The sequence below is a fragment of the Notamacropus eugenii genome, chromosome 1 (assembly GCF_028372415.1).
Source record: "Notamacropus eugenii isolate mMacEug1 chromosome 1, mMacEug1.pri_v2, whole genome shotgun sequence".
Taxonomy (NCBI): Eukaryota; Metazoa; Chordata; class Mammalia; order Diprotodontia; family Macropodidae; genus Notamacropus; species Notamacropus eugenii.
In genome coordinates this window covers 392570422-392590957 of record NC_092872.1, presented here as the reverse complement: position 1 = coordinate 392590957, position 20536 = coordinate 392570422, and positions in this window count along the sequence as shown.

Below are 20536 nucleotides of genomic sequence, written 5' to 3'. Positions count from 1 at the left end.
TCTTCACTTTGAAGCAAAAATAAAACTTTGAAATTGAGTTCATTAAAGGTAAGTTGTTATAAAAATGTCCTTAAGTAATGTGAATTCTCAAAGTATTACAAACTAAATTCTTAATTATTACAGAATTCCTAGATATCACAAAATACTTTAGTAAAAGGGCATAAGGGAATCTCATATTGATAACAGTAAGAGACTGATTACAGAAAAATGCTACTGCTTTTAAAATCCTTTTAAACAATGGAGACATCTTAAGTTGAGTCTTAAGTAGTTCACATAAATTTCTGCACATGTTCTAATTTTAGATAAAAAATAATATTTGATTTACCAATAAGATTATACAAAAGAGTTCACAGATTTTACTGACTACTTGTTATTGATCATAGAAATTTGCTTTAGAAGGAAAAAAGCAGGGACATGTGACATCCCAAATATGACAAGAAAAAACACCCTTAACTCTGTTTAAATTCAGATAAGAGTGAAATTCTCCAATTATGCAATGATCTGTTTCGAAGCCAGACTCAGGAATAGTCAGATGGGAAACATTCCTTTTAAAAGGAACACAATGAAGAAACTGAGCCAGGGGGATCCCATCCTAGATTGAGACTAGAATTGTCTCCTTGGTCTTTCCTTTCCAAATTCAAACTTCACCTGTTAACAATACAGGATCACATTCCCTCCGACTACCTAATGGCATTTCTCTCAGATACCAATTTAATGTAAACAACTATACCCAAATTCAAACTCAAAACAAAAATAGGTATGGTCCCAAATGCCTTTTACCTTAAACAGCAAATTTCACTAATCACATCTTAGAACCAGTTATTTCTATTATCATGGAGTTGCAATAAGCAATAAAGATTTATCAGGATTCACATACATAAGGGATTCCATTTAATATCTTTCCTTCTCAAATTTAAAATTTGTCATGATATAAAAACCAATTGTTAAAAATCCTTTCTACCTATTACAACTTCTGAGCAAATCACATTCCTTGTTTAGGAAGTACATAAACCAAACAAGTTCATTTCCTAGGGTTGATGATCTTGCCCACATGGATGGTTTCCAGAGGACTTAGCAATTTTACAAAATAAGGGGAATTGGAACAGATCCCATGCCTGCCAACACCCAAAACATACAAGAGAACTGGAATGGACAAAACCAATCTAAATAAAATTTTCACTCAATTGCTTTCTTTCCATACACAGTAACCAATGAACAACTTTAGGTTCAGTATTAAAAGAGTAACTACAAATAACTTAGTTAACAATCTTACAATTTTTACAAATGGCAGCCAAATTGCTTTAGCTTTAACCTCTTTAACAGGCAAAGGTAAAAATACCTGGTTTTCTAAATGGAAATTGCAAAATATTATAAGACAAGGTTAGTAGGATTAATAGAGTAACATTGTTGGTTTTGCACAATTTTCCCAACATCTTTTAGTTTCAACAAAATTCAAATTCAAATTTCCTTTATTTAACACAATTTCTGGATTACAGGTCACTAAAATTTTACAATTAAAGAGAAATTCAGAAATACAATCTTAGAAATACAGTTTTAGTACAACAATAACTTCAGATGGTATTACATACATTTCAAGAAATTGTTGAACTTATTACCTTTAGTAATTAAAACCACTTCAAAATTAACAATTATACACCAGTCATTATGTTAAGAATTTTACAGTCTTTTTACCATTTTGATCCCATAACAACAACCATTTTTATTTTTACTTTTATGAATCAGAAAACAGGTCAAACAGAGATAAAATACATTTTTTCAACTGGAACAGAGAAGTGAAGTTTACCAAGAGCAGAGAAGCTGAGGTCCAGAGGTGATGATTCTTGTAGGCAAGCACTTACCTGTAAGAGCTCTGCAGTTTTAAGTCTACTACCCCAGTCTTCACAGAGTCCTGTCCTTTTGCCACCGAGGAGCAGGGCAAATCTTCCCAGCCCAGGATATCTTGTTCACATACTTCATTTGTCAAATTCTTCTTCAGAGATGGTATATTGTACAGCAAATACTGTTTGTGATGCCAAAAATGTATGATTAAGGAAATGTACCGTTTGAATTCACACATACAATAAGACACACTCGAGAAGAAGAAGCTAGATATTTTATTAATTTATGGAAAAGGCAAATGCACACAGAGTTTAGAACAGCAGCAGCAATAACTAATAAATCCTAATACTAATACAATTATGGCAATACTAATATAGACATAAAATAGAAAAACATCACCAGTCCAGGGAGGCAGCAACTCCTGAATTTTCTAAACTGGGGAATCCTGGGATACAGCTTTCAGGGTCTGGATTGGGAGCAAGGGATCCCAGGCAGAGCTTCCTCTCCATAGGTGAGATTCCAAAGTTCTCCTCAGAACAGAGACCTAATAAACACTTCCAAACAAAGAAGGCTGACTGCCAACAAAGAGGCTAATTGCCAACTACCCTCTATATTGTCCATCAAGAGGGTAGCTAAACCTCGTGATGGAGTACATGCCTAATGTTTGTCCTTAGAGAACTGGCTAGGTTCTCAAGGCAGCAGATGTTCTGTGTCTGTGTAGGATTTTTCATGTCTTCAAGATCTGGGTTCACCTGGCAGACACAAGAGCCTGTGTTCAGGGCCTACACTGAAATATGGAAGAACTTTTAGATTTACCATTCAGCCTTTAGAGGAGGTATTACATTTAGATTTTCCAGTTTAGAACTGTGACTGGCACATTATAAGTGGTTAATGAATGCTATTGATTCATTGTCTCTTGGATGATTAGGGTTCAGCATGGGGCAACCAACCTTCCTCAGGATGGAGTATCATGTGTGTTAGTGTGTCTCTCTTAAAATCCATCTTCCACATAAATGCCAAAATAAGCTTGTTGAAATATATGTTTTATGTGATTTTCCTGCTTGAAAACCTTCAACAATAATATACAAACCCTGGAGCACTATGATCTAACTCCAACCTACTATCTAGCTTAATTTTACATTATTCCCCTTCATAAACTCTGTACTCTGGGCAAATGTTTTCATCAATTAACTTACTACTCCTGGAAGTTACAGTGCCTCAACACAATAGATTTAAAGGTAAATGAGGGAGAATTTTGATGGGCTTGGAGTCTTCTACTAGTAAGCTGTAGGCAGTTGCTTGCTTTTCTTACAGATTTATCTTGTTCTGGCCATTGCAATTTCAGTGAATTTGGTCACAATTTCATCCTTTCCTCAATCATTAAAAAGACCCTGGGAATTCAAAAATATCTAGGAGGAAGTTGTAATAGCTTCCATCATGTTTTCAATAGTCCAGTCAATTGATCATTTATTTGTCCCAATGATGTGAACACCAATTTCAGTTTGGCCTGATTACCTTGATTTTCCCCTTTGGAGTCTCCCACTCTAAGGGGCCTCCAGACAGCTGCCTTATTATTGGTGTATTTTGTGGGTCAGAAATTTTTCCAGGTCATAGCATACAAAACCTCACTCATTTGTTTATTTTAATTAGTCTTTGGTCAGTGTTGCCTTCAGGTTCACAGATCCAGATCTCTTGAAATCCAGGGCATGGCTTAAATTTTCTTAATCTTTTCAGCTGCCAAATCCTCTCAGCAGTTATTTTTTTTCCTGTTGCTCATGTGTCTTTTCCTTTCAGAAGTGGTATATCAGAGAGGGAAGTGCCAACTTTTGGGTTTTAGCTGGGAGGGCTCCTTAGTGTCATTCCAGAATCTCTCTGGCCAAAGAAACACTCCCAGTCAGTAAGCCCCCTTGACACAAATATCTTATATTGAGCTCACATTTCATTCAGGCTTCCAAATCCTTAGAGGCAAACTACTAATTTGGAAAATGTTCTTTATTGTTGAATTATATTACATATTTTTATCATATTTACCTGTATTAAATTTTATCCTCTTATAGATAAGTCAATTTTTCAGTCTGTCATTATCTTGAGACTCATTCAGATGCAGATGACAGAATTTTGCTCCTGGAGTCAAGAAGACCTGTGTTCAAATTTTGAATCTGAAATGTCCTAAACCACAGAAAATTCATTTAACCTCCCAGATTTCTCATGCATAAAATCAGGGTAGTATTTGCAGCACTGACCTCAAAGCTGTTCTGAGTCTTAAATGAGAAAAATATGCAAGGAATTTTGAATATTTCAAAGTTCTGTGGGAGCAGTAGTTAAACAAAAACACTAATGAATTAATAAATGATAGCTAGATTTTGTGTGTTTGCATGTACACAGAAGATACATTTCTTCAAAATTACATGAGAATGATATTTTTTGAGAAATTAACACCTATTTTAAATACTCTGTTGATGGAATTGACTATAGGAAGGAAAATTATGGTGAATCTTTTCTATAAAATGAAAAGTCCTTCAAGAATAATCAATTCTTAGCATATCAATTTTTGCCTAGTTTTTTATATTGGATATTTTAAAATTAAGAAATAATTGGCATATAAATCCCATTAAACATACCGTGATTTTGTTTATCCTTTGTTCATGGAATTTACTTGACAACAGGGAAAATGTTTAATCTAAAGCCTTTATACTCTCATGATTCTAATACAGTGCCATAAACATTTATAAGAATTCAGTGAATGTTCAGTTGAAGGCAAACCAGGTGAATTCAATTACGTAGCCTGAAGCTAATGCCTTTCTTTTATTTTTTTTAATTTTTTATTTAACTTTTAACATTTGTTTTCACAAAATTTTGGGTTCCAAATTTTCTCCCCATTTGTCCCTTCCCCCACCCCAAAACACCAAGCATTCTGATTGCCCCTATCACCAATCTGCTCTCTTTTCTATCATCCCTCCCTTCCCTTGTACCCATCTTCTCTTTTGTCCTGTAGGGCCAGATAACTTTCTGTACCCCATTACCTGTATTTCTTATTTTCTAGTAGCAAGAACAAGGAACAAGTAGTTGTTCCTATAACGTTGAGTTCCAAATTCTCTTCATCCCTTCCTCCCCACCCATTCTCTTTGGGAAGGCAAGCAATTCAGTATAGGCCATATCTGTGTAGTTTTGCAAATGACTTCCATAATAGTCATGTTGCATAAGACTAACTATATTTCTTTCCATTCTATCCTGCCCCCCATTGCTTCTATTCTCTCTTTTGATCCTGTCCCTCCCCAAGAGTGTTCACTTCACATTGCTCCCTCCTCCCAATGCCCTCCCTTCCATCATCCCTCCACCCTGCTTATCCCCTTCTCCCCCACTTTCCTGTATTGTAAGATAGGTTTTCATACCAAAATGAGTGTGCATTTTATTCCTTCCTTTAGTCGAATGTGATGAGAGTAAAGTTCATGTTTTTTTCTCTCACCTCCCCCCTTTTTCCCTCCACTGAAAAGTCTTTTACTTGTCTCTTTTATGAGAGATAATTTGCCCCATTCCATTTCTCGCTTTCTCTTCCCAACATATTTCTCTCTCACCACTTAATTTCATTTTTTTAAAGATATAATCCCATCTTATGCAATTCACCCTGTGCTCTGTGTGTGTGTCTGAGTGTGTGTGTGTCTTTGTGTGTGTGTGAGTGTAATCCCACCAACTACCCAGATACTGAAAAAAGTTTCAAGAGTTACAAATACTGTTTTTCCATGTAAGAATGTAAATAGTTCAACTTTAGTAAGTACTTTATGATTTTTCTATCCTGTTTACCTTTTCATGTTTCTCTTGATTCTTGTGTTTGAAAGTCAAATTTTCTTTTAAGCTCTTTAAGAATGTTCAAATGTCCTGTATTTCATTGAAAGACCATTTTTTTCCCCTGAAGTATTATACTCAGTTTTACTGGGTAGGTGATTCTTGGTTTTAGTCTTAGTTCCTTTGACTTCTGGAATATCATATTCCATGTCCTTCAGTCCCTTAATGTAGAAGCGGCTAGATCTTGTGTTATCCTGATTGTATTTCCACAATACTTGAATTGTTTCTTTCTAGCTGCTTGCTGTATTTTCTCCCTGATCAGGGAACTCTGGAATTTGGCCACAATATTCCTAGGAGTTTCTCTTTTTGGATCTCTTTCAGGAGGTGATAAGTGGATTATTTCAATGTTTTTTCCCTCTGGTTCTAGAATATCAAGGCAGTTTTCCTTGATAATTTCATGAAAGATGATGCCTAGGCTCGTTTTTTGATTAAGGCTTTCAGGTAGTACCATACCTTTTAAATTGTCTCTCCTGGATCTATTCTCCAGGTCAGTCGTTTTTCCAGTGAGATATTTCACATGATCTTCCATTTTTTCATTCTTTTGGTTTTGTTTTGTTATTTCTTGGTTTCTCATCAAGTCATTAGCCTCCATCTGTTCCATTCTAATTTTGAAAGAACTATTTTCTTCAGTGAGCTTTTGACCCTCCTTTTCCATTTGGCTAATTCTGCTTTTGAAAGCATTCTTCTCCTCATTGGCTTTTTGAACCTCTTTTGCCAATTGAGTTAGCCTATTTCTAAAAGTGTTATTTTCTTCAGAATTTTTTGGGTGTCCTTTAACAAGTTGTTGACTGACTTTTCATGCTTTTCTTGCATCTCTCTCATTTCTCTTCCCAATTTTTCCTCCACCTCTCTAACTTGATTTTCAAAATCCTTTTCAAGCTCTTCCATGGCCTGAGCCCATTGAATATTTATTTTGGTTGTTTGAGATATAGAAGCCTTGACTTTTATGTCTTTTCCGATGGTAAGCATTACTCCTCCTCATCTGAAGGGATGGGAGAAGATATCTGTTCACCAAGAAAGTAACCTTCTATTGTTTTATTTTTTTCCATTTTTTGAGCATTTTCCCAACCAGTTACTCGATTTTTGGGTCCTTTGTCAAGAGTACGGTATACTCTGGGAATTTGTAAGATCTCAGTTCCTCCAAGGTGGCACAATCAAGGGCGTACACTGGTCTGGGATCAGAGGGGGATTTTTGTTCCCAGAATCTTAGCAGTTTCCTCTCCACAGCCACCTGGCCTCCAGTTCTGCCAGCTGGCCACTGATTTTCAGATAAGCTGCGTGGGCAGGGCTGCCATTCAGTGTAAGATAAAGATCAGCTCCCTCAGAACCTCTACACAGGGCTGAGGTAATAATCAGCTCCTCAGTGTCCCCAGGGTTTGTACAATTCAACAGTGGATGAAGGTTTCTGTAGAGGCTGTGGTGGGAACTGCTGCTGCCTTCCTGGTGTGGCCTCTGCCACTACTGCCTGAGGCTGGAGCTATGGGAAGGCCCTTCTCTCTTCCTGACCAGCTGAAAAAACCCTGTCACTGACCTTTGGCTCCTGTGGGTTGAGGGATCTGTGAACCTTCTGCTGCTGCTGCGACTAGAGATTCTGTGCCCGAGGTGTCCTCCTCTCAGAGCCACGCCATGTCACACGGCCAAGGCTGGACTGGGCTCTGCTCCGTGTCTGAGCAATAAACGGTTCCCTTGGGCCTTCCAGGTCCCCCTGGGCTGGAAATCTCCTCCACTCTGTTGTTCTCTACTTCTGCTACTCGAGAATTTGTTAAGAGTCCCTCTCTACAGGTATTTTATGAGCTGTGTGGGCAAAGCCTGCATATGTGTGTCTTTCTGTTCCATTGTCTTGGCTCCAACCTGATTGTTGTGTTTGAAAGTCAAATTTTCTTTTCAGCTCTGTACTTTTCATCAAGAATGCTAGAAAGTCTTCTATTTCATTGAATGATTATTTTTATCCCTGAAGTATTCTCCTCAGTTTTTCTGGGTAGGTTATTCTTGGCTTTGATCCTAGTTACTTTGACTTCTGGAATATCATCTTCCATTCTCTCTGATCCTTTTAATTTAGAAACTGTTAGATCTTGTATTATCCTGATTGTATTTCCACAGTACTCGAATTGTTTCTTTCTGGCTGCTTACAACATTTTCTCCTTGACCTGGGAACTCTAGAATTTGGGTACAGTGTTCCTAGGACTTTCTCTTTTTGGATCTCTTTCAGGAGGTGATCAGTGGATTCTTTCAACATTTGTTTTGCCCTCTGGTTCTAGAATATCATGGCAGTTTTCCTCGATAATTTCATGAAAGATGATGCCTAAGCTCTTTTTTTTGATCATGGCTTTCATGTAGTCCTATAATTTTTAAATTGTCGCTACTCAATCTATTTTCCAGTTCAGTTGTTCTTCCAATGAGATATTTCATATTATTTTACATTTTTTCCTTCTTTTGCTTTTATTTTGTAATATCTTGGTTTCTCAGGAAGTCATTAGCTTCCATCTTTTCCATTCTAATTTTAAAAGAACTATTTTCTTCAGTGAGGTTTTGAAACTTCTTTTCCATTGGGCTAATTGTACTTTTTAAACATTCTTCTACTCATTGGCTTTTTGGACTTCTTTTTCCAACTGAGTTAGTCGATTTTTAAAGGTGTTATTTTCTTGAGCATTTTTTTGGGTCTCTTTTAGCAAGCTTTTGACTGCCTTTTCATGATTTTCTTACATCGCTTTGCTTTCTCTTCCCAATTTTTCCTCCACCTCTCTTACTTGATTTTCAAAATCATTTTTGACCTCTTCCATAACCTGAGCTCATTGTGCATTTATTTTGAAGTTTGGGATGCAGAAGCCTTGACTTTTATGTCTTCCCCTGATGGTAAGCATTGTTCTTCCTCATTGCAAAGATGAAAGAAAATACCTGTTCACCAAGAAAGTAACCTTCTATAATCTTATTTTTTCCGTTTTGGGGGCATTTTCCCAACCAGTTACTTGACTGTTGGTCCTTTGTCAATAGTAGGGTATATTTGGGGGACCTGTAAGATCTCAATTCCTCCAAGGTGTCACAGTCAAGGCAGTGCACTGGTCTGGGAACAACCAGACACTTTTGTGCTCAGTATCTGCGAGTAGTAGAATTCTCTCTCCATGATTGCCTCCAATTCTGCCACACCAGCACTCAAGGGTAAGATTCAGATCAGTTGCTCAATTTTCCTAGGGGCTTTATGGGAAGGTTTCCCAGACCAGGCTGCCACTTAGGGTTGATTTTCAGATGAGCTGTTCAATTCCCCCAGGAACTGTAGGCTGAGGGCTTCTAAAAGGAATGCTGGTTGCTGCCTCCCACTTCCCCTGCAGACACTGTAGTCTAGTGCTGCTGCTGCCTCTGCTGCTTCTGCCACCTGGAGCCAGAACTGGGGGTGGGGGGGGGGTATCATGCTCCCTTGTCAACAAGGTGAAAAATCCCTCTTACTCACCTTTGAAGCTGCCTTTGGTACTGTGGATTGAGGGATCTGAGAACCAGTTTCTGCTGAGGATGCCACCCCTGAGGCATGCTCTGGTCCTGTTCCTCCTGGTGGCACGTGGGCAAGGTTGGGCTGTGCTCTGCTATGTGTCTGGTGTGACAGACTTTTCCCGTTGGCCTTCCAAGTCACCCTGGGCTGGAAAACTCCTCCACTGCATTGTTCTGTGGCTTCTGCTGCTCTAGAACTTGTTGAGCATCATTCTTTACAGGTATTTTATGGGCTGTGGAGAAAGGGTCAGAGTATGTGCATCTTTCTACTCTGCCATCTTGCCTCTGCCCTGAATCCCATTACATTAATATACCACAACTTGTTCACCCATCCCCAATTGATTGAGATTCCCTTGATTTCCAGGTTTTGGTCACCACGAAGAGAAGTGCTCTAAATATTTTTGTACTTGTGGGACCCTTTCCCATTTTTATGATCTCTTTGGGATACAGTCCTAGAAGCAATATTACTTGGTCAAAGGGTATGCATATGTTTGTAGCCCTTTGGGCATAGTTCCAAATTGCTCTCCAGAATGGTTGGATCACTTCACAGCTCCACCAACAATGAATTAGTGTTCCAACTCTGCCACATTTTCTTCAACTTTTATCATCTTTGTCTTTTGTCATGTTAGCCAATCTGATAGATGTGATGTGATACCTCAGAGTTGTTTTGATTTGCATCTCTCTAATCAATAGTAATTTAGAGCATTTTCCCCATGACTATAGATAACTTTAATTCCTTCTTCTCAAAACTGCTGATTCATATCCTTTGATCATTTATCAATGGGGAATGAATTGTATTCCTGTAAATTTAACTCAGTTCTCTCTATATATTTAGAAATGAAGCCTTTATCACAGACACAAATTTTTCCCAGTTTTCTGCTTCCCTCCTAATCTTGGTTGCATTGTGTTTGTTCATGCAAAAACTTTTCAATTTATTGTAATTAAAGTTATTCATTTTGTACTTCATAATGTTCTTTGTCTCCTATTTGTTCAAAAATTCCTCTATTCTCCATAATTCTGATAAATACACTCTGCCTTCTCCCTTAATTTTTTTACAATGTTAGTCTTTATACCTAGATCATGTATTTATTTGAACTCTATTCTTGTGGATTGTGTCAGGAATTGGTTTATGCTCAGTATCCACCACACTGTTATCCAGTATTCCCAGAAGTTTTAGTCAAAAAGGGAGTTCTTCTCCCAGAAGCTGAGGTCCTTGGTTTTATCATGTAGTAGATTGCTATATTCATTAACTACTGTGTCTTGGGGACCTTACATATTGCACTGGCCTACTTCTCTATTCCTTAGTCAATACCAAGTTGTTTTGATGATTGCTGCTTCACAATATCATTGAAGATCTGTTAGGAGTATACAATCTTCCCTAGCATTTTTTTTCATTCGTTCCCTTGATCTTCTGGACCTTTTGTTCTTCCTGATGATTTTTGATATTTTTTTCTAATTCTAGTAAATAATTATCTAGGAATTTGTTTTATATGGCACTGAATAAGCATTTAACTTTAGGTAGAATTGTCATTTTTATTGTACTAGTTCAGCCTACCCATGAGTAACTGATGCTTTTCCACTTACTTAGATCTGATTTGGGTGAAAAGTGCTTTGTAATTGTGTTCATATACTCCCTGGGATTGTTTCAGCAGACAGACTCCCAGATATTTCATAGTGTCTATGGTAGTTTTAAATGGGATTTCTCTATCTACCTCTTGCTGTTGGGATTTGTTAGTAATATACAGAATCGTAGATGATTTATCTGGGTTTATTTTGAAACCTGCAACTTTGTCAGAGTTGTTTATTATTTTGAGTAGTTTTTTATTTGATTTTCTGGGATTCTCTAAGTATATCATCATATAATCTGTAAAGAGCGACAATTTAGTTTCTTCTTTGACTATTCTAATTCCTTCAAATTCTTTTAGTTCTTTTATTGCTGTAGCTAACAATTGTAGTGTCATATTGAATAACAGTGGTGATAATGGACATCACTGTTTCACTCCTCATCTCACTGGAAATGCTTCTATGTTATGCCTATTGCATACAATTCTTGGTGATTATTTTAGGTAGATACCAGTCATTTTTAAATGGAAAGTTCCATTTATTCCTATGCCCTCCAGTGTTTACAATAGGAAATAATGTTGTATATTTTCAAAAACTTTTACTGCATATATTGAGATAATCATTTATTTTCTGTTAGTTTTGTTGTTGGTATGATAATAATGCTGACAGTTTTTCTAATAGTGAACCAGTCCTGCATTCTAGGTTTAAATCCTAAATGATCATAACCTATTATTCTCGAGATAATTTTCTGTATTCTTTTTGCTAATATCTTATTTAAAAATTTCACATCAATATTCATTGGATAAATTGGTCTATAATTTTCTTTATCCGTTTTTGCTCTTCCTAGTTTATGTATCAGAACCATATTTGCATCATAAAAAGAATTTGGTAGGACTTCTTCTCCTACAGTGTTCCCAGATAGTCTATATGATCTTGGAATTAACTGTTCTTTAAATGTTTGATAGAATTCTCTTGAAAATTCACCTGGCTCTGGAGATTTTTTCCTAGGGATTGCATTGATAGACCATTAAATTTTCTTTTTCTGAGATGCAGTTATTTAAGTATTCAACTTCCTCTTCTGTTAATCTGGGCAATTTATATTTTTAAAATATTCATCCATCTCATGTAGATTGTCGAATTTATGGGCATACAGCTGGACAAAGACATTTTTAATTATTGCTTCAATTTCCTCTTCTTTGGGGTGAAGTCACCCTTTTCATTTTTGATATTGATCATTTGATTTTCTACTTTGTTTTTTTAAATCAAATTGACTAAAGTGTTAACAATTTTATGGGTTTTTCCATAAATCCAATTCTTAGTTTTATTAATTTTTCTATAGTTTTCTTAATTTCAATTTTATTAATCTCTCTTTTGGTTTTCAGTATTTCTAATTTGATATTTACTTGAGTATTTTCTATTTATTCTTCTTCTAACTTTTTCAGCTGCATGCCCAATTCATTGATCTCTTCTTTCTCCATTTAATTCATGTAGGCATTCAATGATATAAAACCTCCTCAAAGAAATGCTTTTGCGGTATTCCACAACTTTTAATCGATTTTCTCACCATTGTCATTCTCTTAAATGAAGTTGTTGTGTCTGTGGTTAGTTGTTTAACACACTTATTCTCTAGGATTAGATTATTTAGTTTCCAATTGATTTTTGGTCTATCTTTCCTTGACCTTTTATTATATACAATTTTTATTTCATTGTGTTCTGGTAAGGATTCAATGACAATTTCTGCCTTCCTGCACTGGATTATGAGATTTTCATGCCCTAGTACATGGTTAGTTTTTCTATGTGTGCCATGAACTGCTGAGACAAAGTATATTCCTTTCTATCTCCATTCAATTCTCTCCAGAGATTTCTCGTATCTACCTTATCCAGAGTTTTATTCACTTCCTTACCTTCTTTCTTCTTTACTTTGAGGGTAGATTTATCCATTTCAGAGAGGGGGAGGTTGAATTCTCCCACCAGTACAAATTTTCTGTCTATTTCTTCCAGTAAGTCCCTCAAGTTGTCCTGTAAGAATTTGGATGCTAGACCACTTGGTGCATATATGTTTAATAACAATATTTCTTCATTATCTATTGTGCCATTTAGCGCAATACTGTTTCCTTCCTTATCTCTTTCGATTAGATTTATTTCTGCTTTTGCTTTGTCTGAGATTAGTATTGCAACCCCAGCTTTTATTACATCACCTGAAGCACAATGTATTCTGCTCCAACCTTTTACCTTTCTCCTGTGTGCATTCCCCCATTTCAAATGTGTTCCTTGTAACATCGTATTGTTGAATTATGGTTTTTAATCCATTCTTCTATCTGTTTCCTATTAATGGGAGAGATCACATTCAGGGTTATGAGTACTATCTGTGTCTTTCCCTCTGTCTTCTTTCCCCCCTTTTTACTTTTAGTTTATCCTTCCCCCTTCCCCTCCAAAATAGTTTTAATTTTTGTCCATGCCACCCTCAGTCTTTCCTCCCCTCTTTAAACTTCCCTCGCATTTATTCCCCTTTTCTCTCACTACTTCTTCCCTCCCTTTTAACCTCCCCTCCCTTTTCTTTCCCCTTTCCCCTCCTACTGCCTATAGAGTTAGTTAGATTTTTATACTTATGTTAGTTTGTTTTTCCCTCTTTGAACCAAATCCAATGAGAGTAATTCTCAAACAATGCTCATCTACCTCCCCTCTTTTCTCTACTGTAATGTATTTTATGCCTCTTTCTATGATTTAATTTACCTTTTTCTGCCTCCTCCTTCTCACATCTCCTGTTACAATCCCATTGCACCCTTAAATCTCATTTTTATCTTCACATCATTTACTTTACACTCACTCCCTTTATGTATATCCCTTTTATCTATGTATCTATCTATGTATCTATCTATCTGTATCTATCTATCTATCTAATCTATTTATATATATATGTATATATATATGTATATATATGTATATATATGTATATATATGTATATATATATATATATATATATATATATATATATATATATATATATATATATATACATATATATACAATTCTCAAGATTAACAATTATCATCTTCCCTTACAGGTATGTAAATACTTTGTCCATATTATATAACAAGTTTTTCCCCCTGTTTGCCTTTTTATGACTCTCTTGAGATTTTTGTTTGAAGACAGAATTTTCTATTGAGCTCTGTCTTTTTCATCAGAAAGGTCTGGAAATCCCTTATTTCACTGAATGTCTATCTCCTTGACTGCAATATTTAGCTCAGTTGTTCTCGGTAATTTATCCTTGGTTATATTTCCAGCTCCTTCGCATTATGGAATATCGTATTCCAATCCTCTGATTTTTTAATGTAAAATTAGAATGGAGCAGACAGAAGCTAAAGACCTTATGGAAAACCAAGAAATTTCAAAACCAAACCAAATGAATGAAAAAATAGAAGACAATGTGAAATATCTTATTGGAAAAGTAACTGATGTGAAAAATAGATCCAGGAGAGACAATTTAAAAATTATGGGATGGGACCAAGCCAAGATGGTGGAATGAGAGAAACTACTCACCTAAGCTATCAGACAAACTCCTTCAGAGTAAGAAATTTAAGCTATCTATAATCATATGAAAAAATGATCTAAATCACTATTAATTAATCAAAACAACTCTGAGATATCACATCATACTTATGAGATTGGCTAATATGAGAGAATAGGAAAATGATAAATGTTGGAGAAGATGTGGGAGAGTGGGAACACAAATTCATTGTTAATGGAGCTATGAGCTGATCCAACCATTCTGGAAAGCAATTTGAAACTATGTCCAAAGAGCTATAAAAATGTGCATATGCTTTGATCCAAAAATACCACTTCTATCCCCAAGAGATCATAAAGTTGGGAAAATATCCTACATGCACAAAAATATTTATTGCAGTACATGTTATGTTGGCCAGAAACTGAAAATCAAGGGGATGCCCATCAATAGGGGAATGGCTGAATAAACTATGGTATGGAATGTAATAGAACACTATTGTGCTATAAGAAGACTTCAGAGAGGCCTGGAAAGACTTATATGATACGATGCTGAGCAAAAGATGCAGAACCATGAGAATTTTGTACACAGCAACAACGACAGTGTGTGAGGATTTTTTCTGGTAGACAGTACACAACTCCAATGCAAGGACCTAAAATATTCCCAATGGTATCTTAAGGCAAAATGCCTTCCACATCCAGAGAAAGAACTATGGAATTCAATCACAGAATGTAGCAGATCATCTTCTTTTGTATTACAGTTTGGTTTGTTATATGATTCCTCCCTTTCATTTTAATTCTTCTATGCAACATGATTATGGTGAAAATGTCTTTAATAGGAATGTACGTGTAGAACCTATATAAAATTGTATGCTGTCTCAGGGAGGAAGGGGGAAGGGAGAGAGGAAGAAGGGGAGGGAGAGAAAAAAGGTAAGCTACATGGTAGTGACTGTAGAACACTGAAAATAAAAAAAAAACAACAACAACTATATATACGTATATATATATATATATATATATATATATATATATATATATATATATATATATATATATAATCAAAAATTATAGGACTAACTGAAAGTCACAACCAAAAAAAGAGCCTAGACTCTGGATGTCAAAGGAACTAGGATTAAAACCAAGAACCTCTTACCCAGCAAAACTGAGTATATCACTTTAGGGGAAAAATAGTCATTCAATGAAATAGAGGATTTTTAAACAATCTTGATGAAAAGACCAGAGTTGAATAAAACATTTGCTTTTAAACACATGAATCAAGAAACTTACGGAAAGGTAAACAGGAAAGAGAATTATAAGGGACTTTTTGAAGCTGAACTGCTGGCATTCCTACAGGGAAAGATAATATTTCTAACTCTTGATACTTTTTTCAATAATTGGATATGTGGAGGGATTACACACACACACACACACACACACACATACATACATACATACATACATACACACGTGCGCACACACAGATAGATAGATAGATAGATAGATAGATAGATAGATAGATAGATAGATAGATAGGTAGATAGATAGATAGATAGATAGGGGGAGAGAGAGAGAGAGAGAGAGAGAGAGAGAGAGAGAGAGAGAGAGAGAGAGAGAGAGAGAGTGTGCACAGGGTGAGTTGAATAGGAAGGGATGATATCAAAAAAATAAAATTAAAATGTGAGAGAGGAATATATTGGAAGAAGAAAGGGAGTAATGGAATGGAAAAATTATCTCTCATAAGAGAAGCAAGAAAAAGCTTTTTAAAAGGACTGGGAAAAGGAGGAAGTGAGGGGGAAAAAATAAAACTTACTTTCATCATACTTGACTTAAGGAGGGAATAATATGCACTTTCAATTTGGTATGAAAATTTATCCTACACTACAGGAAAGTAGGGAAGAAGGGCATATGTCAGGTGAAGGGGAAGATAGAAGGGAGAGCAAATGGGAGGATGGAATAAATAGGAGTGAACACTTTAGGGGAGGGACAAGGTCAAGAGAAAGAATAGAATGAATCAGGGCAGGATAAGATGGAGGGAAATATAGTTAATCGTTCACAACATGACTATCATGGTAGTCTTGCAAAACTACACGTATGTAGCCTATATTGAATTGCCTGCTTTCTCAGTAGGGATGGGTGGATAGGGAGGAAAGGAGAGAAGGTATAACTCAAAGTTTTAGGAACGAATGTTGAAAATTGTTTTTTAATGCAACTGTGAAATAAAAAGTACAGGTAATGGGGTATAGAAATCTATCTTGCCCCACAAGTAATGACAGAAGATGGGGATAAGGGAAAGGAGTGGTGGGATAGAAGGGAGAGCAGATTTGGAGTCATGGTAATGAGAATGCATGGTGTTTTGAGGTGGGGAAGGGGAGAGATGGGGAGAAAATTTGGAATTCAAAATCTTGTCTAAATGAATGTTGAAAACTAAAAGTAAATAAATAAATTTAAAAAAAAGAATTCATGGGGGATGCTCTGGATTAGAGGCAATTTTTGAAGGTTAACAGACTGTGAATTTCTTGTTGCCATGAAAATTTTAAATTATCATTCCTTCAAGAAGCTAAATATTTGTACAAAATGTCTAACCCATATACTCATTTTGTTACATATGTTAATAGCAATGCTTTTAGGAACTTTTAAAAAAATACATACATATATACATACATCATACATATACATACATACACACATACATATATATGTAGAAAGAGAGAGAGAGAGAGAGAGAGAGAGAGAGAGAGAGAGAGAGAGAGAGAGAGAGAGAGAGAGAGAGAGAGGTACCTATCACACAGGCCTTTTAAAAAGAGTTCACATATTGAAATTAATAGGCCTGTGGAGTGAGTTGCTTTTCTTTATTCCATATTCCAAATTGCTGAGGGCTTTTGGAGAAAGTCATAAACTTCAGACTAAATAAACCAAAATTTGTATTTGAAGGACTTCCCAAATGATCTCTATTCTTTTTCTTTACATTTGCAAACCCTTCTCCAGAAACATATTTTCTTCACTCCTACTTTAGGAGGAGAATTAAGGCCATAGGCTCCTTTATTCCTCCCCACCTCTGCAACAGAAATTCTTCTTACTTCTTGTGTTGTCATGTCCTCCTTAATTCCCATCTCAGTAAAGGAAATGGCTTTCTTCTTAACTAGAGTACCATTTGCATTTTGCCCTTGATTCTATCCATTCCTGAAAGTACCATGTTTCATTCTTTCCTTTTAATTTTTGATCTTTCCTTTTTTTATTGTTTCTTTTCCTACTTTCTCAAATATATTTGGATATATCCCATTACTTTCAAATTCCCTCCATATTGTCATTCTCTCAAGTTATTATGTCTTATCTTTTCACTATTATCCTCCTAGAAAAAAGAAATAACATCCCCTTGATTCTGGGACCTCCTTACCATCCATTCACTCTTAAAATCTCTAATGGCACATATGGTCTATAGTTTAATGAAATGTACCTTCTTACTGTTCCCCATGCATGAAATTCCATCTCCTAGTTTGTGGGTTTTTACTTATTTAATTATTTTTAACACAGTTTATAACAAATAAGGCAATTCAAACTTTTGGTCAGGTGATACTTCTTTTTAAAGAAGTTACAATATGGACCAAAAAAGAATTTTTTTTAAACATAAGCCAACTGAGACACAAATAATATTTATAGTGTTAACTTTACAAGCTCTCAACCTAATTATCTCCACAGTATTACTGAGAATTAAAGGACCCTAACTTATTGTTGTTGCTCTAAAGTCCTATGCCTAATAGCTTCATTTTAGACAACCTCGAATGTTCCCCTACGAATAATCTATAATTGAATAGAACTGGTATTAAGCTTACAAACATTTTGACTATAGGAAATTGCCAACAAGAGTAGGGAAATTGCAAGGATGCAATATCTCCCCAACTTCATGTCAGTTCCAGGCAGGATTAGATTATCCACTTGCGTTCAGTCAGGCTTAAAGTCTGCCAGGTGTCAGTGGGGAAATTGAGTCAGGAGAATCCCACCTCAGCCCATGCTGAACAGTCACTCTCCCACCCTTCCCTTGAGATCACCTTATGCAGTTCATACCAGCATCTCATCAGTTTTCTGGCACCATGGATTGGAGGCTCAGATCGCCCCTCTTGCTACCCATACCTGGAGTTAGACTCAGAAGAACAGTCACTTCATGGTCCCATAGCATCTAAAAATGGCAAGTTTCAATAACCAGGTTTAAAATATGATTATAATTTCACTTTGGCTAAAGAAGATCTTTTGAGGCAAGTCTTAAGTGGCTTACATGCTTTTCTATAAATGTTCTAGTTCTTGATTAAATAGCAATCATAAAATCAAATTTCCCATTAAAACCTTGACTTTTCCATCAATGCCAAATTTTACCCGAGGTTACCTTTCTCTAGGAAATTTATACTGAAATCCTTTTCTCTAAGCTAAAGATGTCATTGATTTATTCTCAGTAATTAATTCAGTCTGTTGTTTTAATACTAATTGCTTTTACCTCACTTTGTAACATGTCCAATTTTTCTCCCCATCACTCCCCTCCTCCTGCTTCCTAATACCTTGCATTCTGATTACTTCTTCCCTCAATGTACCCTCCCTTCTTTCACACCCCACCCCTCTCCTATCCCTATCTTCTCTCTTTTCTTGCAGGGCAAGATAAATTTCCATACCCCATTGATTGTAGTTCTCATTTCCTGATTATGTGCAATAAAAATTCTCAACATTCATTTTCAATACTTTGAATTCCAACTTCTTTACTTTTCCCCCTCCCTCCCCAGCCCCACTGAGAAGGGAAGCAATTCAATACACATTAAATACATGTTCTTTTGCAAAAGATTTCCATAATAATTATGTTGTGTAATACTAATTATATTGCCCTCTGTCCTACCCTATCCCCCTTTATTTTTCCCCCTACATTTGACCTTGTTCCTTCTCAAAAGTGTTTATTTCTAGTGACTCCCTTCTCCCATTGCCCTCTCTTCTAACATTCCCCTCACCCCACTTGTCACCTCCTCTCCTACTTTCCTGTGGTGTGATATAAATTTTCTTATCAAATTTAGTGAGCACGTTATTTCCTCCTTCAGCCACATGTGGAGAGAGTAGCTTTATTTTTCCCCCTCTCCCTTTCTCCCATATCTCCTCCATTGAATAAGATTTTTCTTATCTCTTTTATGAGTTATAGCCTGCCCTGTTCCATTACTCCCTTTCTCTTCCTGGAATTTTCCTCCTTCACCCCTTAATTTTTATTTTATTTTGTTGTGTGTGTGTGTGTGTGTGTGTGTGTGTGTATGGATATCATCTCTTCTGATATAACACACCCTGTACTCTCTATCTATCTATATGGGTGTGTGTCTGTGTGTGTGTGTATGTATAATCTCTCCAACTACCCAAATACTGAGAAAATATTCAAGCATTAAAAATATTTTCTTCCCATGTAGTAATGTAAACAGTTCAGCTTTACAGAGTCTTTTAGCATTTTTCTTTTGTTTACCTTTTCATGCTTCTCTTGATCCTTATCTTGGGAAGTCAAAATTTTAAATACAGATCTGGTCTTTTCCTTAACATGAATTCTTGTAAGTCGTCTATATCACTGAATGACCATTTTTCCTCTTGAAGTATTATATTCAGATTTGCTGAGTAGGTGATTCTTGGTTTCAATCCCAGTTCCTTTGACTTCTGAAAAATCCCATTCCAAGCCCTTCGATCCCTTAATGTTGAAGCTGCCAGATCCTGTGTTATCCTGATTGTATTTCTACAGTACTCAAATTGTTTCTTTATAGCTGCTTGCAGTATTTTCTCCTTGACCTGGTAACTCTGAAATTTGGCCACAATATTCCTAGGAGTTTCTCTGTTCAGGTCTCTTTCAGGAGGTGATCAGTGGATTCTTTCAATATTTATTTTGCCCTCTGGTTCTAGAATATCAGGGCAGTTTTCCTTGATAATTTCATGGATGATATTGTCTAGGCTCTTTTTTGATCTTGGCTTTCAGGTAGTCCAGTAATTTTTAAATTATTTCTCCTGGATCTATTTTCCAGGTCAGTTGTTTTTTCAATGAGTTGTTTCACTTTATCTTCTATTTTTTTCAAATTTTTGGTTTTGCTTACTAACTGCTTGGTTTAACTCACAGTCATTTGTTTCCTTGAACTCAATTCTCTCTTTCAGGGAATTAGTTTGTTCAGTGAGCTTTTGAAACTTCTCCTCCATTTGGCTAATTCCGCTTTTTATAACCTCCTTCTCCATGTTGGCTTTTTGGACATCTTTTTCCAATTGATTTAGCCTCTTTTTAAAGCTGTTATTTTCCTCAGGATTTTTTGGTTCTTC